The following is a 9,776-nucleotide window of genomic DNA, read 5'->3' as shown; positions in this document are numbered from 1 at the left end:
CCATTGAAAAGAAGGGGAAATACAGTGCAGTGAGCTGGTAGAAGTTTGAGGCATAAAGGAAGTGATTAAGGCTTAAGCAGGAAGCACAGAAAGGCAGCTGAGGCAGAATGAATGGTAATAATAACAGCTAATATTGTGTAAGTACATACCGTACTCCTATAGTAACATGATAGTAACCTCTTGACTCGTAATCGTCTTATTTAATTCCCATACAAATTCTATGTGATAAGCAAAGGGATAGATCCCAATTTTGTGGGACCTAAAGCTTATATAATTTGCGATGGCCCTATTTAATAAAATAAAACAAAAATATTAAAATAAAATTAGGTACAAATGTTTATTTAAAATGAAAAAAGAATTTATAAAAATTAGAAATTTTTTTGAACTCGTCAATGCCACGTCATATCCAGAAAAATAGTATGTTTTTGTTCATTAACTACCTGATCACCTTTATAATTCTTTTCCTCCTACATTTTTTGCTGTGTACTCTTTCATTGCCTTCATATCCATATGACAGTGATTTTGTAATGCACTTTCCACAGAGGGATTAGAAAGATGATTGGTCTCTCCCCTAGCATGGTTGACTAAAATTTGTTGTTCTTTTATTGATAGGTTAGAAAATTTTTTCAACTTCACAGCTCATTATTTGTACTTTTATGTACGTTTTCAGGATTGTTGTCAAATTTGGCCAAACCTCTATCAAGTTTCTTTTATCTATTAGTTGTAAATTTTCACAACATTCCAAGTTTTTTCTTGTGCAATGAATTATCTTACATAGCTTTGAATGAGCTTCACTCATTAGCCAGTTTGAAGTTCTCATTATTGTAGCCACATATTAAATGTTATTTTTCTTCTTTGAGGTCAACATTTGATGTCTAATCAGCAATACATCTAAAATTCTTTCCAATACATTTGTATGATTCACTCCTCCTCATTAACTGGGTGGTATTCGAGTCACCATGGCTGCATAACAAACCACCCCAAATCTAGTGGCATAAAGCAACAGTCATTTCATTATGCTCATAATTTCTGCAGGTCAGGAATTTAGGGCACAACCAGGATGGCTTATCTCGGCTCCACAATGTCTGTGTCATCAGCTGAGGGACTCAAGACCTAGAAGTGACTTGAACAGCAGGGAGCAGAATCACCCAGCAGTTTCTGCATTCACTTGTCAGTTGCCTGCAATGACTGGGTTTGTCAACCAGAACACGTATACATGTGTGGCTTGGCCTTCTCATAGCACAGCAGCTGGATTCCAAGAGTGAGTATCCCAAGAGGAAACATCCAGAGAACAAGCATTCAAACAGCCACGCCAGAAGCTGTGAGGCTTCTTCTGGCCTAACCCTGGAAGTCACACAACGTCATTTCCACCACCTTCCATTGCTTACAAGTGGGTCACTAAGGCCAGCCCAGATTCAAGGGTAGGGAGATTGAGACTCCACCCCTTAATCTAGGGGAGTGCCAAGGTCACCGTGCAGAAGTGTATGTGGGATGGGAAATATTGCTGCAGTAATATTTGGGAAATACCATCTGTCAGAGGTAATCTAGTAATCTAAGAGCCTATATTTCATGCAAAATCTATCCCTTCCTCTTGATGAATTACAGCTTTTAATACAATTTGAAATTTTCAGTCCAATTCAGTTCTCAATATAAGAAGAGGTTTCATTGATTTTGTCATTTATCTTCATTGCTTTTGTGTCATATTTCATTATTTTCATCTAGATTTTCTCTCAGTTCTTTTATAAATTAATCTGATGGGGACAAAACCAAAACCAGGTAACTTCATACACATCCAAATCAACTATCTATATTTCTTGCTTCTTCTATTGAAACATCCAAAACATCTTTTCAAATTTTAGTTAAAATGAAGTATTTGAGTTTAATCAAATATTCCATCCCTATTTGATTTTTTTAATGGTTTTCTCTTTTTTTTAAGATTTTATTTATTTATTTGACAGAGAGGGAGATAGCGAGAGCAGGAACACAAGCAGGGGGAGCGGGAGAGGGAGAAGCAGGCTTCCCACTGAGCAGGGAGCCCGATGTGGGACTCGATTCCAGGACCCTGGGATCATGACCTGAGCTGAAGGCAGACGCCCAACGACTGAACCACCCAGGTGCCCCTCCATCCCCATTTTAAAAAGAAAAGAATTAATGGTTTGTTTATAATTATCTATTCCTGAATTATCAAGGACATCTCTAACAGGAGAGAACTTTTTTTTTAATGTAAAAGATGAAAATCAAATCCTTGCTTACACCTTCACACATGTGATGATTGGAAGGTTTTTCCCCTAGAACAACTTCTCAACCCATACATTCCAATCTTGTCTCTCCTCTACTACCCACAGATTTTCATTGCTACAGATTACAGTTAAAATACATTACTTTTGCAATTTTCATAACAACATATAACCATAGACACACAATTGCTAGAGCTCCTTCCAAGCCCTTATAAGGAGCCCACACAAGTTAAAAGCCCCAAAAGCTTAAGCCTCATAGTAAATAAACCTCTGAGTAAACTCTGTTATTATGTCAATTTCAACAAGAGGAGGAAACCAAGGCACAGAGATGTTGAAGAACTTTCCCTAGGTAACACAGTTAGGAAGTAACAGATTTGAGTTTCCAACTCTAGCGCCCACACTTTTAACTCTCTACACTGTAAATTCTCCCTCTGATCATGTGAATTTGGAGAAAGTAGGAAGATGAGAACAGACAAGGAGCTGAAGAGAACAAACAGAGCAACAGGAAGAAGAGGATGAATGGCATGGAGAAGAAGCAGGACAGTCCGGACTGCCAGAAAGCCACTTCTCGCCTGGACTAGGTATGCAAATTTTGAGTTTAGAAAGTGCATTTTTCCCTATTTTTTTTAAAGATTTTATTTATTTATTTGAGAGAGAGAGAGTGAGAGAGTGCACGAGAGGGGGTAGGGTCAGAGGGAGAAGCAGACTCCCCACTGAGCAGGGAGTCCGATGCAGGACTCGATCCCAGGACTCCAGGATCATGACCTATGCTGAAGGCAGTCGCTTAACCAACTGAGCCACCCAGGCACCCACATTTTTCCCTATCTTATAAGTGGGAAACCTCTAGAATTGGTCGGCATTCTCCTGGAAGGTACAGAAGTTCATCTTTCTTGTGTCGCCTCAGAGTTATACCAGCTTAGCTGGCCAGCTCACTATCCACGGAATCCACAGGTATCCTCATCATCTCACCACACTTAGGACCACATGGCCCCTTAGGTTGATAAGACTACACTCACAGCACCTAGAGAGAAGCAAATGGCAGGTACACCAGATGTACATTCATACCAGAGACTGAGAAATAAATCTTATCAAATTTAGGTGCTGGCCACCTCTGTGAAGGTTTTGGGGGAATGTCAAGACATCTTCTTAAGTGCTTCACTTTTCTCACTGAAAAGGAACCCCTGTGGCTGTATAGGATTTGGAAGCAACATACAGCACTTGTCAGATGTCTTAAAAGCCAGAGTAAGAAAATGTTCTCAAGCTGATCCAGGCTACAGTTCTGCAATCTGGCTCTCTCAACTACCCAGTAGACCCTAAGAAGCTCAATCTTGAGGACAGTGGAACCTGTGGTAAATCCAAAAGGTGAATCAGAGATCTGGGAGCTTTGGTCAAACAAAGCTCCCATCACAGGAAACTACTCTATTTCCCAAGAGGCTTCCTTCTTCCTGAATGGAGGTAAGCGGAGCTTTCTACTTAACTCCTCATCTCCAACTGCAGTTCCAGCCCTGCTTGAATAACACCTGGGTATAGATTTGCCAGATTTAACAAATGAAAATACAAGATGTCCAGTTAAATTTGATTTTCTGATGAACAATAAATAATGTTTAATGTAAATATGTCCCAAATATTTCTTTTTTTTTTAAAGATTTTATTTATTTATTTGACAGAGAGAGACACAGCGAGAGAGGGAACACAAGCAGGGGGAGAGGGGAGAGGGAGAAGCAGGCTTCCCGTGGAGCAGGGAGCCCGATGCAGGGCGATCCCAGGACCCCAGGATCATGACCTGAGACGAAGGCAGACGCTTAACGACTGAGCCACCCAGGCACCCCTGTCCCGAATATTTCTTAAAAAAAAATTTTATTCTTAAGTAATCCCTACCCCGCTGGGCACCTGGGTGGCTCAGTTGGTTAAGCGACTGCCTTCGGCTCAGGTCATGATCCTGGAGTCCCGGGATCAGGTCCCGCATCGGGCTCCCTCCTCAGCAGGGAGTCTGCTTCTCCCTCTGACCCTCCTCCCTCTCATGCTCACTCTCTATCATTCTCTCTCTCTCTCAATAAATAAATAAAAATCTTAAAAAAAAAAGTAATCCCTACACCCAACATGGGGCTCAAACTCACAACCCAAAGATCAAGAGTTACACGCTCCACCAACTGAGCCAGCCAGGCACCCCCTGAATATTTCTTTCCCTGGAAAGATAGAACAGTCCTAAATCCCTGTGACCAAATATTTTATGTGACATACTTATATTAAAAAATTGTTAGTTGTTTATCTGAAATCCAAATTTAACAGAGCACTCTGTATTTTCCTAACAATTCTATCCAGGAACCCTGAAAATAGGGGACCTCCACCTCCAGAGCTGATGTCACGATCTCAAGTGAGAAAAGCATGAAGCCACCTAGGGTGAGCCAGTCTGATTTCATCATGCCCTCCTCTTGTCATATCCCCAGCTCAGAACAGTGGAGAAAAAGTTCTTTCCCCTCGTCTTGTTCAGACACCAACTCTGTCAAGAAGTCATCCTTGGGTCTGACTGTGATGCCTCATGTTGCCCCTCAGTCCACCTCGGTCTCACCCAGTCCTTGGTCAACTGAGGGAAGGTGGGTTCTTGTCTTCTTCATCACACCTTTTCTGCACTATAAGAATATTAAATATTCACCCCTCCTCACCTTTCTTTTCCCCAGGCCATCTAACACCAACATATTCCTGGCCCTTAGTCCACTTCCTTGCCCTGAAAATTGGACTGTAAAACAGTAAAAATTCTTTTGGAAGGCAATTTGGCAATATGTTTCAAAAGCTCTAAAACTGTACATGTTTTTAGCCAGCAATTTTATTTCTAGAAGTTTGTGTTCATAAAAGACATAAGAATACAAAGATATAATTGCAATGATTTCTATCTCTGCAATATTCATACCAAAAATGATTAATTCCAATAATAGGAGTTGCTTAATATTATAGTATTTATCCATATATTGATACTATAAGGATATTAAAATCATGCTTTAGAATTCTACCTGTATGGAGGCGCCTGGGTGGCTCAGTTGGTTAGGCGGCTGCCTTCAGCTCAGGTCATGATCCCAGGGTCCTGGGATTGAGTCCCGCATTGGGCTCCCTGCTCTGCGGGGAGCCTGCTTCTCCCTCTCCCACTCCCTCTGCTTGTGTTCCCTCTCTCGCTGTGTCTCTCTCTGTCAAATAAATAAATAAAATCTTTAAAAAAAAAAAAAAGAATTCTACCTGTATGGTAAAGTACTACAATATAGCTTAATATGGTGGAAAATAAAGGTTATAGAACAATTTAAATAATAAAATCCCATTTTTAGTTTTTAAAAATATATTTATATACATATATAGAGGGAAACCAGAATGCAATAATTTCCCAAGGACATTAACACCAAAATGGTAATAGTTATTTTCTTTTCTTCTGAATGCAAAATTCTCTGCAATTAACAATGTTAATTTTGTAAACTGAAAATCAATGCTTTTTTAAAGGCCCCCATTTATTGTGTCTTGAGAGTGATTTCCCTGCTTGTACTGGCCCCTCCTACGGCTTATTGCTGAAGGAGAGTTCATGAACAAACAAGAACTGGCTTCCCAAGAAAAGTAAAATGGTGCCAGGTCTCTCTGGCCAGCAAATCAAGGTAGCCTCCAAGTAGAAATTGGGGACAGTTTACAAGAAACAAAAGCATCATCTTGGGAGTCTAGGGGTCAGATCAGACCTTTTGATTGGTCAAAGGAGAGAAATTGTATGTGCCTTTCTACCTTACGACCAGAAGAGAAAATAGAGAGCAAGTCAGGCAGCAGGTGAGAAGGAAGTTAAGTAGAGAATATCAACACCTCAGGGATCCCAGGATAGCCATTGTAAATCAGGAGTGAAGTACTAGACAGATGCTTCCAGACCTAAAGCAACACCAAGGAAGACTCGGCCCGAGTGTCTGAGCCAGATCCTAGTCCTGTTCCCTCCCTGCCAACCCAGTCACACAGACCAGACCTTGCGCCTGGAGTAAAGGAGCTCTTGCTGTACCAGAGGCAACTGATATGAGAGAGAAAAGCTTGCAATGAGGAGTCCGGGAGAAGAAGATAGAGAGATCTCCAGGAATCGTAGCCCCAGAAGGTGCCCTGAGCCTCCAAATAGAGCAAGAATTGCTCAATCTGCACCCAAGATGGGCACAGCCGCCTTCCCTCCTCAGCCTTCCCTCAAGTGCATGTTTTTGCAGCTCTGCACCTACAAACAAGTCAGGTCAAGGCCATAAAAGGAGACTTCCAGAAGCGGAGCTCTGAGCAGCACGTCAGTGGCTTGGGCCCTCCAGCTGGGCAGGCCAAGGAATCCCACATTCACAATGAACAGAGCAGGCCTGACCCCTGGCGTCTGAGGGTCCTAGCTTCTCTCTCCTCTGAAAATACCCAAGGATCAGGCCTTTATCTCCAAGAACTCGAGGAAATCAAGGGTTCCAAACATATCTCTTCACAAGGCACCTCATTGCCCCTGTGACCTCCTTGTCCCTCAGAGTGTAGACAAAAGGGTTGAACACAGGAGCAACAACTGCGTAGAAGAAGGCAAGGATCTGGTCCGTGCCCTCAGAGGAGCCTGCCCAAGGCCTCATATAGGCAACTGTCCCAGTCCCAAAAAAGAGCATGACCACAAACAGGGGGAGGAACAGGTAGAGAAGACTTTTCGTCACCCCTGGGATGTCACAACCCCAAGGATGGTGGCAAGGATACAGGCATAGGAGGCTATGATCGGTAAGAAGAAGGGGGTCAGGATGAAGGCCATCGTGACGGCAAGATTGCCCACTTTGCCCCAGAAGGTGCTGGCACTAGCCAGTCTCAGCACAGGCAGGACGTCACACAGGAAGTGGTGGATTGTGTTGGCACCACGGAAGGGCAAAGTAAAGATGAAGATGGAGTGAGTGGTGGTACCAGTGACGAGGCCCATGAGGTAGGAGGCCCCCACCATACTCACATGCACCCCCCGGATCATCAGGGGGGTATAAGGCAGCAGCCTACGGATGGCAGTGTAGTGGACACGGCCCTGGTGGTAAGCAAACAGCCTTCAGCGACGCCAGAGAGGGCAGAGAAATACAGCGGGGTGAAGCAGCGGGCGGCTGAGATGGTGGGGCAGGAGGCAAGGAGGTCTGCCAGCATCCTAGGCACGAGAGTTGTGGGGTAGAGGATTTCCACCAGGGAGAAGTGGCGAAGGAAGAAATGGGGGAGTGCAGGGCAGGGTCTGCCAGCGTGAGAAGGACGGTCAGGGAGTTGCTCAGCAAGGTAACCAGGTAGATGCAAAGGACTCCCCAGAACAGAGGGCCCCGAAGGGAACCAAAACCTGAGAACCCCAGCAAAATAAAATTCCCTTACCACTGTGCCATTGCCAGCCCCCATGTCCTCAAGTCCAGGCTGGAAGAAGGAGCCAAGAGGGGGCTCATGTGGCACGAGAAGGCAGCCAGGCAAAGACAAAGGCTCCCACTGCAGCAGGAAAGGCATGAAATAGTCTGCAAGAACATTCCAGTTCCCAGGGATAGGATGGGTGAGTGCCTGAGCTGCTAGCGATTTCCTCCCAGAAAATCCCTTAGAACAGAAAGAAGATAAACCAGGGGAGTGGAGGGAGAAGGCAGACCTTCCTCCAGCCTGGGAACTTCAAAGACGCCTGGGTGGCCGTTCTAGTCACTGAGTACTGAGTACTAGGAGCAAAGAGCAGGGACAGGTAGAACAGCTCCCTCTGGAGAAAGTGGTGGCAAAATTGGGCAGAATGGTGGGTGAGCAGATAGAATAAATAAGGCTGGCAGGAAAGTAGAAGAAAAATAGATCCATCATGGGGCCGAGGAAGAGCTGGAGTGAGAATAAGAGAGAGAAAGAGAAGACACAGGATCACAGGCTACGGAGAGAAGGCAGGGGGTGCTTTTACCTACAGATGAGTCCCCACGGCCCTCAGGATGCCCTTCCCTGGCAGCGTATCACCAGGAGCTCTGGCCCCCCAGGAGCCTGATTCCCAGAGGCTAGGGAAGGAAAGTAGGCAGGGGAAGCTAAGGAGGGGGAAGAAAGTATTGTCTGGGGTCCAAGAAGAAGGAAGCAGTTTTCTCCTGCCCCATCACCACGGAATTCTCTGCGGTCAAGCCTGGGGTCTGGATCCCACCCCAAGGACAACGGGGACACCACAATACAGAGGGGTTGGGAGGCATCCAGGGTCCCTCTGCAAGGCCTGAACAAATCTGGGCTCAGAAATCAAGTGTTCTAGCTCCCTGACCAGAGCCTATCTGCCGAACTGCTCAGCCTGCAGCCCTAACGGCTGCCCCCAGCCCGTGGCCCGTTCCCAGAATTGGTCCGAGGCTTCTGCCTGCCCCGGAAAGCAGGAAAAAATCCTCTTGTAAAATAGTGCTAATACTTGAAGAAAAGAAATTGCTGAAATAGCAACAGGCCTGACTTCTGGTAGAACTTCCCCAACCGGCCCAGCTGTCCTCAGCTGCTGAGGAAAGCATTAGAAATACAAAACACTTGGGGCACCTAGGTGGCTCAGTTGGTTAAGCAGCTGACTCTTGATTCAGCTCAGGTCATGACCTCAAGGTCCTGGGATGAAGCCCTGCCTCAGGCTCCCTGCTCAGCCAGGAGTCTGCTTGAGGATTCTCTCCTCCCCCTCCCCCCGGCCCACCCACCCCCCCTCTCTCTAAAATCAAAAAATAAAAACTTTTATTTTTATGTTTATTTTTAGGGGTGCCTGAGTGGCTCAGGCGGTTAAGCATCTGCCTTCAGCTCAGGTCATGATTCCAGGGTCCTGGGATTGAGCCCCGAATCCGCTCCTTGCTCAGCGGGGAGTCTGCTTCTCCCTCTCCCTCTGCCTTTCCCCTCACTTCATGCGCACACATGTGCACTCTGCTTTCTCTTTCAAATAAATAAATAAAATTTTTTTATGTTTATTTTTATTTCTTTTTAAGATTTTTATTTATTTGTCAGAGAGAGAGCGCACAAGCAGGGGGAGCAGCAGGGAGAGGGAGAAGCAGGCTCCATCCCAGGACCCGGGATCATGACCTGAGCCAAAGGCAGAGGCTTAACCAACTGAGCCACCCAGGCGCCCCTAAAAATGTTTATTTTTTAAAAGTCTGTTTTTACAGAACGTTGTGTATATACTCCAGGTATCACAAAAATGCAACAGGATTGCTAGAAGTTACACTCAAATTACCTGAATTGGTGCTTTAAATTAACTCTCTCTTTCCTTTAGTGATTGGTTAAACACCTGGACTGGAGAAAGATTTTGGTCAACTATCAATGGCCGTTTTTATGGGGCTTCTCTTTCTCATTATAATATTAACCTTCTTTCATTATCTTTTCCGGTGGCTCCCTGCCTGGTGCCAAGACTCCTTCACTGCCGTAACTTCCAGCTGACAGATGATCCTTTCCACTCAAGGAGGTTCATATATGTTGGATTAGCTGCCTCTGCCTTTGGTGACGGCTATGTATAAGGGCCCCCAACTGACCAATGTTGACCCATGGGCAGGGACATCTCTACACCCCTATTCAGCAGGAAGAAGTTACAAAAGAGAAGACCTCCCACCC

General features: G+C 44.9%; 1 pseudogene; it reads right to left on the bottom strand.

The window, feature by feature from the left end:
• Positions 1 to 6,670: 6,670 nt before the first annotated feature.
• LOC118008437 lies at positions 6,671 to 7,610 on the bottom strand (annotated as a pseudogene).
• Positions 7,611 to 9,776: the final 2,166 nt, after the last annotated feature.

Source organism: Mirounga leonina, unplaced genomic scaffold (genome assembly GCF_011800145.1).
Source record: "Mirounga leonina isolate KUSES-001 unplaced genomic scaffold, KU_Mleo_1.0 Mir_126, whole genome shotgun sequence".
NCBI lineage: Eukaryota > Metazoa > Chordata > Mammalia > Carnivora > Phocidae > Mirounga > Mirounga leonina.
This window is presented reverse-complemented; position numbering and strand designations above follow the sequence as displayed.